Source organism: Vipera ursinii (assembly GCF_947247035.1).
Source record: "Vipera ursinii genome assembly, chromosome: 3".
Lineage (NCBI taxonomy): Eukaryota > Metazoa > Chordata > Lepidosauria > Squamata > Viperidae > Vipera > Vipera ursinii.
The window spans coordinates 121,622,904-121,638,265 of NC_139516.1; the positions used below are offsets into that span (position 1 = coordinate 121,622,904).

At 42.2% G+C, this 15,362-nt stretch overlaps 1 protein-coding gene across 1 annotated transcript in view; it reads left to right on the forward strand.

The window, feature by feature from the left end:
* CFAP61 (cilia and flagella associated protein 61) overlaps window positions 1-15,362 on the forward strand; it is a gene marked incomplete at both ends in the record, with an annotated part of 142,199 nt that overhangs the window by 50,449 nt on the left and 76,388 nt on the right. The window lies entirely within an intron of this gene.

Genomic DNA, 15,362 nt, shown 5'->3' on the forward strand with positions numbered 1-15,362 from the left:
TATATTGTACTCTAGAGATACCTGCCCTCCTTTCTTTTTGAATAAATCCTTTTTTTTCTCTAAACCAGGAAATATAATTGTTGAGACTTTGGTGATGAGGGTCAATTGTGAACAATAGTGTTGATTTAATGAACAATTAAGACTTAAAAGTACTCATTTTGCTTAAGGAATTTTGCCCTGTGAGCATACATTAGACATAATTTCATCAATGGAATATTTGAGGAAGTGATTAGAGTAGCTGAATTGTTTCAGTCGTAGCTTGCACACCTCCTGCCTCATCATACTTGACTGTTACTCTTAAATCATAGTGAAATATGAGGCTTAGGAAAAACATGATAATTTATATTGCATGGCTATTAAGCACTTAATTTCAAATTTGTTGGCCTTCTGAGACATAAATGGCAATTGGAATTAACGTAATGCGTTACTAACATCTTAAATTATATGTTAGTTAAAGAACATGGCAATAACTATCACCAATACTGCTGCTTAGTAAGCTAGAAAAAGGTGGGATAGACAATATCACCACCAGATGGATCTGTAGCTGGCTGACAAACAGTACTCAGCAAGTAGTCCTCAATGGTACTACATCCACATGGAGAGAAGTAAGCAGTGGGGTACCACAATGCTTCATCTTAGGCCCAGTACTCTTTAATATCTTCATAAATGACTTAGATGAGGGAATAGAAGGGGAACTCATCAAATTTGCAGATGACACCAAACTGGCAGGAATAGCCAACACCCCTGAAGACAAGCTCAGGATCCAAAAAGATCTTGACAAACTTGAACAATGGCCCCTATCCAACAAAATGCATTTTAATGTGGAGAAAAGCAAAGTTTTACATTTAGGCAGAAAAAAATCAAAGATATAAGTAGAGACTGGGTGAGACCTGGCTCAAAAATAGTAAGTATGAGAGGGACCTTGGAGTCCTAGTGGACGATCACTTGACTATGAGCCAGCAATGTGCAGCAGCAGCCAAAAAAGCTAATACAATCCTGGGTTGTATAAACAGAGGCATAGAATCAAGATCACGCGAAGTATTAGTACCGCTTTATAAAACCCTAGTAAGACCACACCTGAAATACTGCAACCAGTTTTGGTCGCCATACTACAAAAAAGATGTTGAGACTTTGGAAAAAGTTCAGAGAAGAGCAACTAAAATGATCAAAGGCCTGGAGACTAAAACATATGAAGAACGGCTGCAGACTTGGGTTTGACTAGTCTAAAGAAAAGAAGAAAGTTGATGCCAAAGAATTCAATTTTGGTCTCATCTGACCACAACACTTTCACCCAGTTCTCCTCTGAATCATTCAGATGTTCATTAGCAATCTTCAGATGGACCTGTACATGTGCTTTCTTGAACAAGGGGAAGTTGCGGGCACTGTAGGATTTCAGTCCTTCACCGCGTAGTGTGTTTCCAATTGTTTTCTTGGTGACTATGGTCCCAGCTGCCTTGAGATCATTGACAAGATCCTCTTGTGTAGTCCTGGGCTGCTTCCTCACTGTTCTGATTGTTGAAACTCCACGAGGTGAGATCTTGCATGGAGCTCCAGACTGGGGGAAATTGACAGCTATTTTGTGTTTCTTCCATTTGTGAATGATCACACCAACAATTGTCACCTCACCAAGCTGCTTGGCGATGGTCTTGTAGCCCATTCCACCCTTGTGTAGTTCTACAATCTTGTTCCTGACATCCTTGGTCTTGGCCAGGTTGGAGAGTTTAGAATCTGATTAATTGATTGATTGCTTCTGTGGACAGGTGTCTTTTATAGAGGTAATAAAATAAAATAAATAAAAAATAAAATAATAAACTGAGATTAGGAGCACTCCCTTTAAGAGAGTGCTCCTAATCTCAGCTCGTTATCTGTATAAAAGACACTTGGGAGCGGGAAATCTTGCTGATTGATAGGGGATCAAATACGTATTTCACTCATTAAAATGCAAATCAATTTATAACTTTTTTGAAAGGTGTTTTTCTGGATGTTTTTGTTGTTATTCTGTCTCTCTTAAAATAAACCTACCATTAAAATTATAGGCTGATCATTTCTTTGTCAGTGGGCAAACATACAAAATCAACAGGGGATCAAAAAAGTTTTCCCCTTAAGATTGCAGACTTAAAATGTTAAAAAACTCTATATTTTCATATCAAAATAACTTTGTTTAACAAAGAATTTTTTTCAAGGAGCAATTATTGCTCAATAATTTCCAACATTAGATTATTAGTAGTTTCTATAGAACAGGCATGGGTCAAAAGTAGTTATTTATTCTTGTCCCAGGTAGCTAATGACTTTATACCACTAGTTGTCATGCAGATACATTTGTTCTGAGCTAATGGCTGGCTGTAAATTTCCTCAGTGTAAATGTCAGTGGATTTTGTGTATTATTGCCATTAGATTTTGTTTGGAAGCTTAAACATTACACAGTTATGAGGAAGCACCAGATGGCCTCATTAAGAAGAATGCTCTGAATGTTTGCTACTTATGTCCATGTGTGAAATTAACAATAAGGTGACCTATCATTGCTTGGAAAATATGATGTCAGTGATATAGAGATGCTGACATTATTTGCTGCAAATGTTAATATTAATGCTGGCCTGCAGTTGGTTAAGTTGATTTCCTTCTCAGTGTGAAAGCTGTTTGGATATGGAAAATAAATATTCTTTGTCAAGTGTTATTTCTAAGTATCATCCCAAGAACATCATTAGAAGCAAACCTTACTTCTTCTGTGACATGCCATTATTCACTTGCATTGTTGAATTATATAGCATGAACTATGAATGTTAGGGGTTATAACAACATTTAATTTTAAATGTTACTTTTAGTCATTTTTTATTGTTGGTGTTAGGACAGGAAAGGGCCTAAGAGGTTGGGACTGGAGCTGATTGATTTGCCATTCTGGATCTGCTATGCAATGGGTTGTTAATGTAAGTGATGTTATGATGTTCATCTATGTTCTAAATTATTGCTGAAATGAACCTCTGAATCTTAAAGTAAAGAATTATTGTTTTGTGTTGCTGTCTCATTTCTTTCAATGGGTTTTTCCATGACACTGTCTTTATATTTTTTACATTGTATTTATCCTGTATGCATGTTCAAAATTTGAATTCTCTGTAAGGAATGTTAGCTGTTGCTGAATTTCAATCATTGTTGAAAAAAATTGGGAAATAGTTATTTTACATAACTTGCAGGCCTCAGGAAATATTGAAGCATGACATGGAGTTAAAGTTTGCCTTGACAAATCAATCAATCTGAATTTGAAGAGCTGAATACAAAAGGCATTTACTTCTCCTTTATATAGAGGATGGAAAGGTTCTCCTTCAAAACTAGTAGTGGATGTTGATTCAGTTGCTTTCAGAGCCTTACTTTCAATGCTTTCTAATGATGGTTCTAATGAAACCTGAGCAAGTATTTCCTCTTTCTGCAATAAGAAGCAATAAAAAAAGAGAGAGAAGCTTGGTTTCATTTATAATAGAGTTCCACAACATTATTCAAAAAGGCTTTGAAACTTTGTCTTGAAAAGTAGAATACGGATATATAACTGCTAATATACATCATCTTATATCCATATACTACTAAAGGTAAAGGTAAAGGTTGCCCCACACATGCGTGCTAGTCGTTTCCGATTCTAGGGGCTGGTGCTCATTTCCGTTTCAAAGCCGAAGAGCCAGCGCTTGTCCGAGAACGTCTCCGTGGTCATGTGGCCGTAGTGGTCCCTATTCTTCTACTTGCATTTTATGTGCTTTCGAACTGCTAGGTTGGCAGAAGCTGGGACGAGTAACAGGCGCTCACTCTGCTACGCGGCACTCGGGATTCGACCCGCCAAACTGCCGACCTTCTGATCGACAAGCTCAGTGTCCTAACCCACTGAGCCACCGCGTCCCTTTTTATATGTTAGAGGTGTTATACTCTTTCCAGAGTAGTTCGAAAGCACATAAAAATGGAAGTAGAAAAATAGGGACCACTACGGTGGGAAGGTAACAGCGTTCCGTGCGCCTTTGGCGTCTAGTCATGCCGGCCACATGACCACGGAGACGTCCTCAGACAAGCGCTGGCTCTTCGGCTTTGAAACGGAGATGAGCACCGGCCCCTAGAGGCGGAAATGACTAGCACGCATGTGCGGGGGAACCTTTACCTTTACCTTTAACATATAAAAAAACAGCAAACATTCTTGTTTAATGTTAATAAAAGGATATATGAGTATCTCAGAGGAATTAAATGACAGAAGCTAAATCAAGAATAGGAGAAGATGAAATGTATGGAAACCTCTAGAATAGTGACAGGTCAAGAGGTATGGCAAAAAGCACTATAGGAAAGTTAACAATGCATCTCTCGGAAGGTTATATAGAAATATTATGCTACTTCTGAGCATGAATGTTCAAAAGGACCTGTGACATCCTTTGGTTTTGTAGTTTCTATAGTTATTTTGGTGCTTGCTTTCAGGAGGACTAACCTCCTGCTGTCATTTTAAAGTCAACTGGATTGAAAATATCATGCTTGAAAATACTGGCTGCTGTATTGTGCACCAGCAGATTTCAGTTTGTAGGATACGCAAGAGTAATGATAATTTTTTGTTCCTGGACAACTGCGCACTCAGGAGCAAGTTGAATTACCCACAAAAAGTGCATTCCATTTCCTGCATTTTAATGAGCCACGATATTCTTATTTGATCAAGAGGAATGTCATAGATGTAATTTTGTTGGATCTCTTTTTGCATAACGTACTCAGCATGTAATAAATTTCCCTATTTTGCACTATTGGGTAGGAGGAACTTTATTTATCTCTTTATTTTTAATTGACTATAACTTTTAGCCACTATGCAAGCTCTACAAGGATTAATTGATGTGCTTTGTTGCTACTCCCTGTATTTTCAGTAAGGACTTTCTGGGTCTCACTAAAAGGACATTTTCTGCTACAGAAGATTGCATAAAATCTAAGTATCTTTCTGGTACTTTATGTGGAAAAGGAACCCAAAACTCAATGAGCATTTTGTACATAAAAATGGGCAGAAACATATAGCTAAATATACTAAAAGATGGAAGAAATTTCTAACTGTATTTGTAATACTGTACTAAAACATTTCTGCACATGTCCATGAATTTTTATGATATCAATCTTCTGGATTTAAAAATCAAATGTTATTCATTTTTAACTTCATGGAACATTGTCCATATTCAAAATTTATGTCTTGCCTTTCACATCAGAAATGGCCTCTTGTTAGGAGGTGCAGAAAAGTAACAGAGAGGCAGGCTGTCTTCCCAGGTGGAAACAATGTGACAGGTGGTCACAGCAGGAATGACTCATCTCAGCATAATCCCTAATTCCAGTAATCAAAGATAATAAATCTTTTTTCTGTTGTGCATTAGTTAATGATTACTATTTCATTCAATAATAGCAGAATATAAATAAGGTGGAACTTGATGGGTAACACATTGTGATGTCTGAATATATATATATATATATATATATATATATATATATATATATATATATATATATATATATATATATATATGTATATATATATATATATATATATGTGTGTGTGTGTGTGTGTGTGTGTGTGTGTGTGTGTATATATATATATATATATATATATATATGTGTGTGTGTGTGTGTGTGTGTGTGTGTGTGTGTGTGTATATATATATATATATATATATATATATATATATATATATATATATATATATATATATGTCAGATACATTTTTTAACTTCTTGGAGCAAGTTGCTGTACTGGTGAAAAAGTAATTTATTGCACATTAGAGCTGTTGTTAACTCGAGCTATTATATGGCAAATAAAATGAGTTCAATGGCATTGGTTGCGCCATTCTGAACTCCCAACTCTGCTTGTGAAGAGTAGGTGGTACTGTGGTGTGGATGGCCTTTGTGCAATTTCTTCTGATATGCCACTTACACCTGTTCCTGGATCGCGAGGCTGTGATCACAGCTACTCATGCCTTGGTCACTTCCCAAGTGGACTATTGCAATGAACTCTCCAATAGGCTGATCTTGAAGAGTATCTGGAAGCTCCGGTGGTATAAAATGCAGCAGCACAGGAAGTTATGTGTGCTCTTAGAAGGGCATGTTGCACCTTTGCTCTAAGAATTGCATTGACTGCTGGTTTGCTTCCGTGTCCGATTCAAAGTGCTGATTTTGACCTTTAAATCCCTACCTGTCATGGGGACTGGATACTTGAGATACCACTTCTTCCTGATTACATCTACCCATCCTATCAGATCCAGCAGGGAGAGCATGATGTGAGTCCTGTCTGCAAGGGAGCTCCATCTGACAGAACCTAGGAGAAAAGCTTTTCCTGCATGGCACCCACCCTCTGAAACATCATTCCTCCTGAGTGAGGTTGGTCCCAACCCTTGTGACCTCCTGGAAAGCTCTTAAAGCCTAGATTATTTCAACAAGCCTACAGATTCCCTGTCCAGAGGGAGCCTGCGCCCTGGCTGTGTTGTATGTAGTATCTCCCCTCTTGTGATCTTGTTTTATTTATTTTGTTTTTCCCGTGTTTACTGTTTTACTGATTTTATTAAAAGTTAGATTTATTAAATCTTTGGCTCTGTTTTACATCACCCAGAATCACTTTGATTGAGGTGGGCAGCTCTGTAAGTTTTATAAGTGAAACAAATAAATTAGACACTTGTCATATGGTGCCTTCATATTAAATCCCTTTTTTTCTTTTTTTTCTTTTTGATCTTCTCTCAGAGGAAGTTTATATTTACAGTACATTTGTGACATATCTCTTCCAAACCGTAATCTTTCCCCTGTTTTGGATTTCCTCCTCCTTGCTATTCAACCCCTCCTTTCAATAACCTGAACCTAGATAAGGTAATTGCCAGATTCAAATCTGAGAGCTTTGAATTTATATAATTGTAGAAGAAGCCTTCTCTAGTAGGAAAGGAGAACGATGGCTTCTCTCTCTTGAGACTCTAGAAAGGGTACAGAGAAGAGCAACAAAGATGATTAGGGGGCTGGAGGCTAAAACATATAGGGAACGGTTGCTGGAATTGGGTATGTGTAGTTTAACGAAGAGAAGAGTGAGGGGTGACATGATAGCAGTGTTCCAATATCTCAGGGGCTACCACAAAGAAGAGGGAGTCAAGCTATTCTCCAAAGCACCTGAAAGCAGGACAAGAAGCAACGGATGGAAACTAGTCAAGGAGAGAAGCAACCTAGAACTAAGGAGAAACTTCCTGACAGTTAGAACAATTAACCAGTGGAACAACCTGCCTCCAGAAATGGTGAATGCTCCAACACTGGAGGTTTTTAAGAAGAGACTGGACAGCCATTTGCCTGAAATGGTATAAGGTTTCCTGCCTGAGCAGGGGGTCGGACTAGATGACCTCCAAGGTCCCTTCCAACTTTATTATTGTTGTTGTTGTTGTTGTTGTTGTTGTTGTTGTTGTTGTTATTATTATTATTATTATTATTATTATTATTATTATTATTATTATTATTTACCTGACAGTGCATGAAGGAACAGTATTTAGATTGCAAGCATCTTTCTCATTCACTTTCTTCATTCTGTAGCATAGAGCAAGTTTAGGCACTTGATTTCTATATTCTTTGAAAACGTGACTTCAGTCATTGTGACCTGTTGCATATATCATGGCTAAAACAAACCATGCCTCGGCACACTCCACCAATTCAGAGAGTTCATCATCTCGTGTGCCAGTGGGTTTAACATGTTGCATAAACCTTGTTCGTATGTTTGGTATATTAGTGTTTGTAATTTACTGTGTTGTGTGAATCCACTTATACAATTTGTTCAATAAACTAAGGCTGTACCTTTTGTTAGTGTAAGGTGTAATCTCAATCACTGAGTAATCAACAATTTGCAATTATCTTTTAGCATCATTGTACAGTCATCATTTAACTCAGATTAATCTTAACTGACATTGGCCACTGGATGTCATGATTGCACTGCTAAAAATTATCAGAAAAAAACATGAATCTGAAGATTTTTTTTTCAAACTCCAATCAGCCAAGAGTGCATATACATTTTTCAAAAAATATTTGTCTGAAAAATATAGACCACATCCTCATATTTGAACTTTTATTCCAGTGTTTCTAGCAAAAAAAGGTATGTTGAGCAATGGGTATATCTGAACGTTATCTCAAATTCAGCTCATTAATATGCTCTCAAAAATTATTCAAAAAGTCCAATACCTTCTTAACATTAGTAGAATAGTGGAAAAAAGAGAGAGCTATCACTGATTTACTGGTGAGATCCAATTCCAAATCTTCAAACTTCTCTTAGTACTTTAATCTTCATGATAAATCACATAAGAGATCCTGACACAACTTTAGGGCTCTCACGGTTAACCAAAGAATCATTCACCATTTTGGGGATATGCTGTTAAATAAAAAGGCAGTAGTCAAACATGACTCTAATCTCCCTAAATATCAAATGTCCTGACTTTTTAAATCCTTAAAAAAAAGAGACTGCACGCTACTGAAGAATATACTGTACTATGAATTACAAAACTAATTCAATATTGGTTGGGTAGGGACAGGAACCCCTTGTATAAATTTAAGAAGAGGTTCCTGGTTTGTTTTTTATTGAAATATTTTATAGGGTTAGGGAGGGGGGAGGGTTTGCGGTCTTGGTTGGATTTTGGGGGGTGTCCACCATCCGCTGGTCAGGCCAGGCCTGGAATAGATCACGGTCGGACGGGGCTTGGGCGGGTTGCCTCCGGGGCCCCGGAGCGGGGTGTGGGACTACCTATTCCCACGACGTTAGGGAATGGCAACAGGTGTTCGAACAGAGGGCCGTATCAACATTCGGGAGTGCGTCCCCGCTGTCTTCAAGCGGTGATGGGCTCTGACCCTCTGGTTTCGTCCCGTGGTCCCGGGAACGGGGATGAGCAGCCACCTGAGCTCAGGCTTGTGTATTTTAACGCCAGGTCCTTAGTTAATAAGGCCCCTCTCATCCGTGATTTGGTTGAGGAGGAGCGTGTGGACCTGGCTTGCATTACGGAGACCTGGTTGGGCCCAGAGGGAGGTGTCCCTCTGGTTGACATTTGCCCACCGGGTTTCCGGGTTCTTCACCGGCCTCGGGCTCAGGGTAGGGGCAGGGGTGTGGCGGTAGTTGTGAGGGAGACCTTATGTCCGCGGGAGGCCACCATTGTCCAAATAGCCGGGTATGAGTCTCTCATGAGATGTGGCCCTAGGGCTCAGTTGGGCTTGCTGCTGGTGTACCTTTCGCCTAGTCGCATAGCAGCAGCCCTGCCTGAGCTTCTCAATATCCTCTCGGGGTTGGTGATTGAGTTTCCCAGATTTATAATTTTGGGTGACTTCAATCTACCATCCCTGGGGGGATCATCTGAGTTAGCTCGGGAGTTCATGGCTTCCATGACAGCCATGGACCTGACGCAAGTAATTCAGGGCCCGACTCATGGGGGGGTCACACGCTCGATTTGATTTTTCTATCTGGCCGGTGGTTAGATGATCTGGGTGGGGGTTCTCCAACTGTTACGCCCCTGTCATTGACCGATCATCATCTCCTGCGGCTGGTCTTCCATTTTGCCAATCCCCGTTGTGGGGTTGTTGAACCAACTAGATGGTTCCGCCCCAGGCGCTTAATGGACCCTGAGCGGTTCCAGGCGGCGCTTGGGTCCCCACCTGCCGCCCTAGTTCACAGCTTGGCCGAGGCCTTAGTGGAGGCCTGGGAAAAGGCTGCCACGGAGGCACTTGACCAAGTTGTACCCATGCGGCCCCTGACCTGGTGCAGATCCCAGTGGGCTCCGTGGTTTTCCGCGGAGCTCCAGGAGATGAAGCGTCGGAGACGGGGCCTAGAGAGCTGTTGGAGATCCAGCCGGTCTGAATCCGACCGATTGCGACTAAGATCCTTTACGAGGTCTTATCTCACGGCGATGAGGATGGCAAGGTCTAACTACTTTGCCATCCTCATCGCGTCCACAGATAATCGCCCGGCCGCCCTGTTTAGGGTGACTCGCTCCCTCCTGAATCAGGAGGTGAGGGGGGAGCCCTTGCAGGGTCGTGCCGAGGAGTTTAGCCAGCATCTGTCAGACAAAATCACTCAGATCCGGACCAGTTTGGACTCCAACTGGGCAGAGTCTGACGGTGAGAACATGGGGGGTCTTGTCGATGTCATCTGGGAGGAGTTCGATCTTGTGACTCCAGAAGAAGTGAACAGGATTATGGGGAGGCTGAGCTCCACCACGTGTTTATTGGACCCGTGCCCCTCCTGGCTGGTATATTCGGCTTGGGAGGGGACACGAGGCTGGCTCCAGGCAGTGATAACTGCTTCTTTGAGTGAGGGTAGTTTTCCCACCACCTTGAAGGAGGCGGTGGTGAGACCCCTCCTCAAGAAGCCTGCCCTGGACCCAGCTGTGTTAAACAACTATCGTCCAGTCTCCAACCTTCGCTTTCTTGCGAAGGTTGTTGAGAGTGTGGTGGCGCAGCAGCTCCCTTTGTTCCTGGAGGAAGCTGATTATCTAGACCCGTACCAATCGGGCTTCAGGCACGGAGACGGCATTGGTCGCGCTGGTGAATGATCTCTGGCGGGCTCGGGACAGGGGCTGCTCCTCTGTCCTAGTCCTATTAGACCTCTCAGCGGCTTTTGATACCATCGACCATGGTATCTTACTGCGGCGTCTTCGGGGGTTGGGAGTGGGAGGCACCGTCTTACGGTGGTTCTCCTCCTACCTCCTGGGACATTCGCAGTCAGTGTTGGCAGGAGGGCAGAGGTCGGCCTCAAGGCCTCTCATTTGTGGAGTCCCTCAGGGGTCAGTCCTCTCACCTCTCCTGTTCAACATCTACATGAAGCCACTGGGTGAGATCATTCGTGGTTTTGGGGTTGGGTACCATCAATATGCGGATGATACCCAGCTTTTTATTTCTACCCCAAACCACCCCAGTGATGCCCTCGATGTGATGTCCCGTTGCCTGGAGGCGGTTCGGGTCTGGATGGGGAGGAACAGGCTTCGGCTCAACCCTGACAAGACTGAGTGGCTGTGTGTGCCAGCATCTCAGGAAATTCAGTTTGTTCCATCGTTGACTATGGGGGGGTGAGATATTACTCCCAGATATTACTCCCCGTAGATAGGGCTCGCAACTTGGGTGTCCTCCTAGATTCACAGCTCTCTTTAGAAGATCATATAGGAGCTGTGACTAGGGGGGCCTTCGCCCAGGTTCGCCTGGTGCGCCAATTGCGGCCCTATCTGGACCGGGATGCCTTGCGCACAGTCACTCATGCACTCGTGACCTCCCATTTGGACTACTGCAACACTCTCTACATGGGGCTGCCCTTGAGGACTACTCGGAGGCTCCAGCTGGTGCAGAATGCGGCTGCGCGAGTGGTGGTGGTGGTTTCCCGATACTCCCATGTAACACCTCTACTCTGCGAGCTGCATTGGGTTCCGGTTGTCCTCCGGGTAAGATTCAAGGTGCTGGTTATGACCTATAAAGCCCTAAATGGCATGGGTCCGGGTTACTTACGAGAGCACCTGCGGCCGGCATCAACTTCCCTTCGTCCAGTGCGCTCCCACAGAGAGGGCCTCCTTAGGGTGCCGTCGGTCAAAGAGTGTCGACTGGCAGCCCCCAGGGGGAGGGTGTTCTCTGGGCGCGCCAGACCTTTGGAACCGTTTACCGGTGGAGCTCCGGATGGCTCCCGACCGTCGCTCCTTCCGACGTGACCTAAAAACATATTTATTTGAACAAGCCGGCCTGGTCTGATGGGTTTAGGGGTATTTTAACGCTATTGTATTAACTTATTGAATTGGGCTGTAGTATTTAATATTTTTTAACTTTTATATATTGTATTTTATTGTCTTGCCCTGTACACCGCCCTGAGTCCTTCTGGAGAAGGGCGGTATAAAAATTAAATTATTATTATTATTATTATTAATATGTTTTTCTATGGGCAATGGCATTTTCTGCTATTAGTGCTACATAGCTAAGGTCTAGCTGGAGTGATGACTGATGGTCTGATTGTAGGATCAGTATGATTTGTGGCCAAACTCTGGTACTGTAGAGAGATGAGGCAAATGTAGGAGTTCTGGCAAGAGTTTGAAAGGAACTGCATTGTTGCTTTTGTTTTTAACTGGGTTCCTGCATAAACAAACAAACAAACAAACGAATGAATAAATGTTGTTAAATGTACGGTATACAGTGTAGTAAAGTAGTGAGAAAAATGGGGTTACAATTGGTGTACCAAAAGCTGAGTAAGCCTGTAATTCTCCTCTTGAATTAAAAGGAGTTCAGAATTTATTTGTTGACTGCACAAGATGAAGAATTTCCTGAGCTAAGGAATCCCAGAGGTTTCTTTTAAGATTTGCCAACTGGAAGAGATCGCCTTGTCTATATTAAGGATTAATGTTAAGAATTGTGTGCATGCTGAAAGTTAAAATTGTGGCATTGTATCAGAAATTTTACCAGCAAGAAATGTATAGAAGAGTATTGTATATTGCTGCTAGTTTTGAACAAATGAGAGGGGATGACACAGAGTCAGTTGGCAGAGAAAATAATAACTCATATTGGGGAGGTAATGCACAAACATAACTTCACCTCTAAATACACACAGTGCTAGTAGTAATGGATAACCATCTACTCCCTCACATAATTGAGTTTACTCAGTTTCATGAAATAAGTTCTTTATTTTGGATTTTCAAAAGCCTATTAAATATTGTTATAAGACAGGGATTGATAGGTCACTGCATTTACTACTCATGATGGACATCACATAAAAGCATTTATAGATGTCTTACTACCTAAAGATTTCCAAATGTGATTTTGAGCCTGTGAAGTCATCGTAGGTCTCGCAGTGTCTCTATTTGACAAAGCTTTACCTAATATTGGAACTATAGATAGGCACTTCTGATCACATCTTTAGAACAATATTAAAACACATTAATACAGATAATATTTAAAAGGCAGTTGTATTTCCATCTGGAATATTACAAGGGGCAGAACAAGTCTGTTCTCCTGTTGAAAAAAGCATTTGCCAGTGTGTGTAATACAAAAAACAATTTCTATGGAATCAAAGTGATCGTTGCAGATTGCCATTTAGAGTTCAGATGAGTACAAATCTGGTATTCATAATGTAACTGCAACTTGTTTACTTTGCCTACCCTTGCTATCTCCAGGTAGTGAGCATGATAAGAACATGAAGTGGATGGCCTTAATAGTCCTTTCCAAAGAGGAATTTGCAGCTATGCACTTGCCTTTTCTAAAATAACGTGATGCTGTGTCTATTGGTGTTTCCAAATTTATGGTCCTGGAGGATTTCAACCTGCTTTTCTTGGGTCTGGGCTCAGAGGAAGCCTTTATGTTCATGACGAGCTTTGCAGCAGGCAGGCCCATCCCACAACGTGGGTGATTGTCACATACCATATACATTACTTTTGTCTCAGTGTGGTAGCAATATGATCTGGGGTACTTATTATGAAAAGATGATGATCCAACTAGAACTAAGAAGAAATTGCCTGACAGTTAGAACAATTAACCAGTGGAACAGCCTGCCTCCAGAAGTTGTGAATGCTCCAACAGTGGAAGTAAGAGACTGGACAGCCATTTGTCTGAAATGGTATTGGGTTTTTTGCCTGAGCAGGGGGTTGGACTAGAAGACCTCCAAGGTCCCTTCCAACTCTGTTGTTGTTGTTGTTGTTGTTGTTATTCCTGTTACTTCTGAAGAAATGGACAAGGTGGGAAAATCCCTGTGATGGTGAATTCTATCTTGAAAGATGGGATAATCTCATCGACTCTGAAGGAGGAGTAGTCCATCCCATTCTCAAGAAACTATCTTTGGATCCCATAGATTTGGACTATTTCTGTTCAGTTCCTAACCCTCCTTTCTGGGGAAGGTTGTTGAGAAAGTGCTCAGCCTACCACTCAAAAGATCCTGGAGGAAATGGATTTTCTGGACCCCTTCCTGGTTTGAGACATCTTAGATCACAGTCGCTGATATTGTATTGAGACAACTTTGGTTGCACTTGATGATGTGGCAGCTCAGGATGGGGGTAATGTAACCATCTTGGTCCCCCTTGACATCTTAGCAGCCTATGATACCCATTGACCATGGAATCTTTCTGAACTACCTTAGGGTGTTGGGTTCTGTTGTGATTCTCCTTCTTTCTTTGGAGCTGGTTCCATTCAGTGTTGAGGGAGATGTGGTTTGGTCCCTGCTCCTGCTTTGCAGGGGGCCTCAAGAAAGCACTAAGGACCCCTCATTTCAACTCTGAGCTATTCAAATGTTCTCTTCTGTTGGAACTTTGCATGTGTCCTTATGTAGATCCAAATGAAATACTCTGTGTTTAATTTATGCCATAGTTTCATCTGTGCCCCATATAAATAGAGGGTGGGATGATGAAGAAGAAGATGAGATGGTTCATATAGATTGCAGTGCTGATGAAAAATGTTATACAATTTCACTGTATTTTCTCTTGCACAAAAGTGACAGACCTGACCTGTGTGAACTGGAATTCTACAGTATATGGACTAACAAATTAATGGATATTAGCATAGCTATGTGAATTGGTTGCTTAGTATTAATTTAATTAAAGGTATCTATAAGATTATGTGAGCAAGCAAAGAAAGGAGTCCTGGCAAGATTTTAGCTTTAGTTTTGACTGGGTGTTTGCAGTAAAAAAATGTTAAGATTTCCCTGTGGTGCTTCAAACTTCAAACCAGGTTCGCCTGGTGCGCCAGTTGCGGCCCTATCTGGACCGAGATGCCCTACGCACAGTCACTCATGCGCTCGTGACCTCCCGGTTAGACTACTGCAACGCTCTCTACATGGGGCTGCCCTCGAGGACCACTCGGAGGCTTCAGCTGGTGCAGAATGCAGCCGCATGAGTTGTGATGGGAGTCTCCCGATACTCCCGTGTAATGCCTTTTCTCTGCGAGCTGCATTGGCTTCCAGTTGCCCTCAGGATGAATTTCAAGGTGCTGGTGATGACCTATAAAGCCCTAAATGGCATGGGCCCGGATTATCTTAGGGAGCACCTGCTGCCGGCATCAACTTCCCATCGTCCTGTGCGCTCCCATAGGGAGGGCCTCCTTAGGGTGCCGCCGGTCAGGGAGTGCCGGCGGGTGATCCCCAGAGGGAGGGCGTTCTCTGTGGGCGCGCCTGCCCTATGGAATGATCTGCCTGTGGAACTCCGGACCGCCCCCGACCTTCGTTCGTTTCGCCGGGACCTGAAAACCTGGCTCTTTAGATCTATCTGGCCTGGACTGAGGGGTTTTATCTTTTTTTTTTTAAATTCCATTTATATCCCGCCCTTCTCCGAAGACTCAGGGCGGCTTACAAGCTTAGCAGTAGCCTTCATTCTATGTATATGCCTGCTTGTTAGGGCTTTCACACACACCCCCAAGCGGTATTATTACAA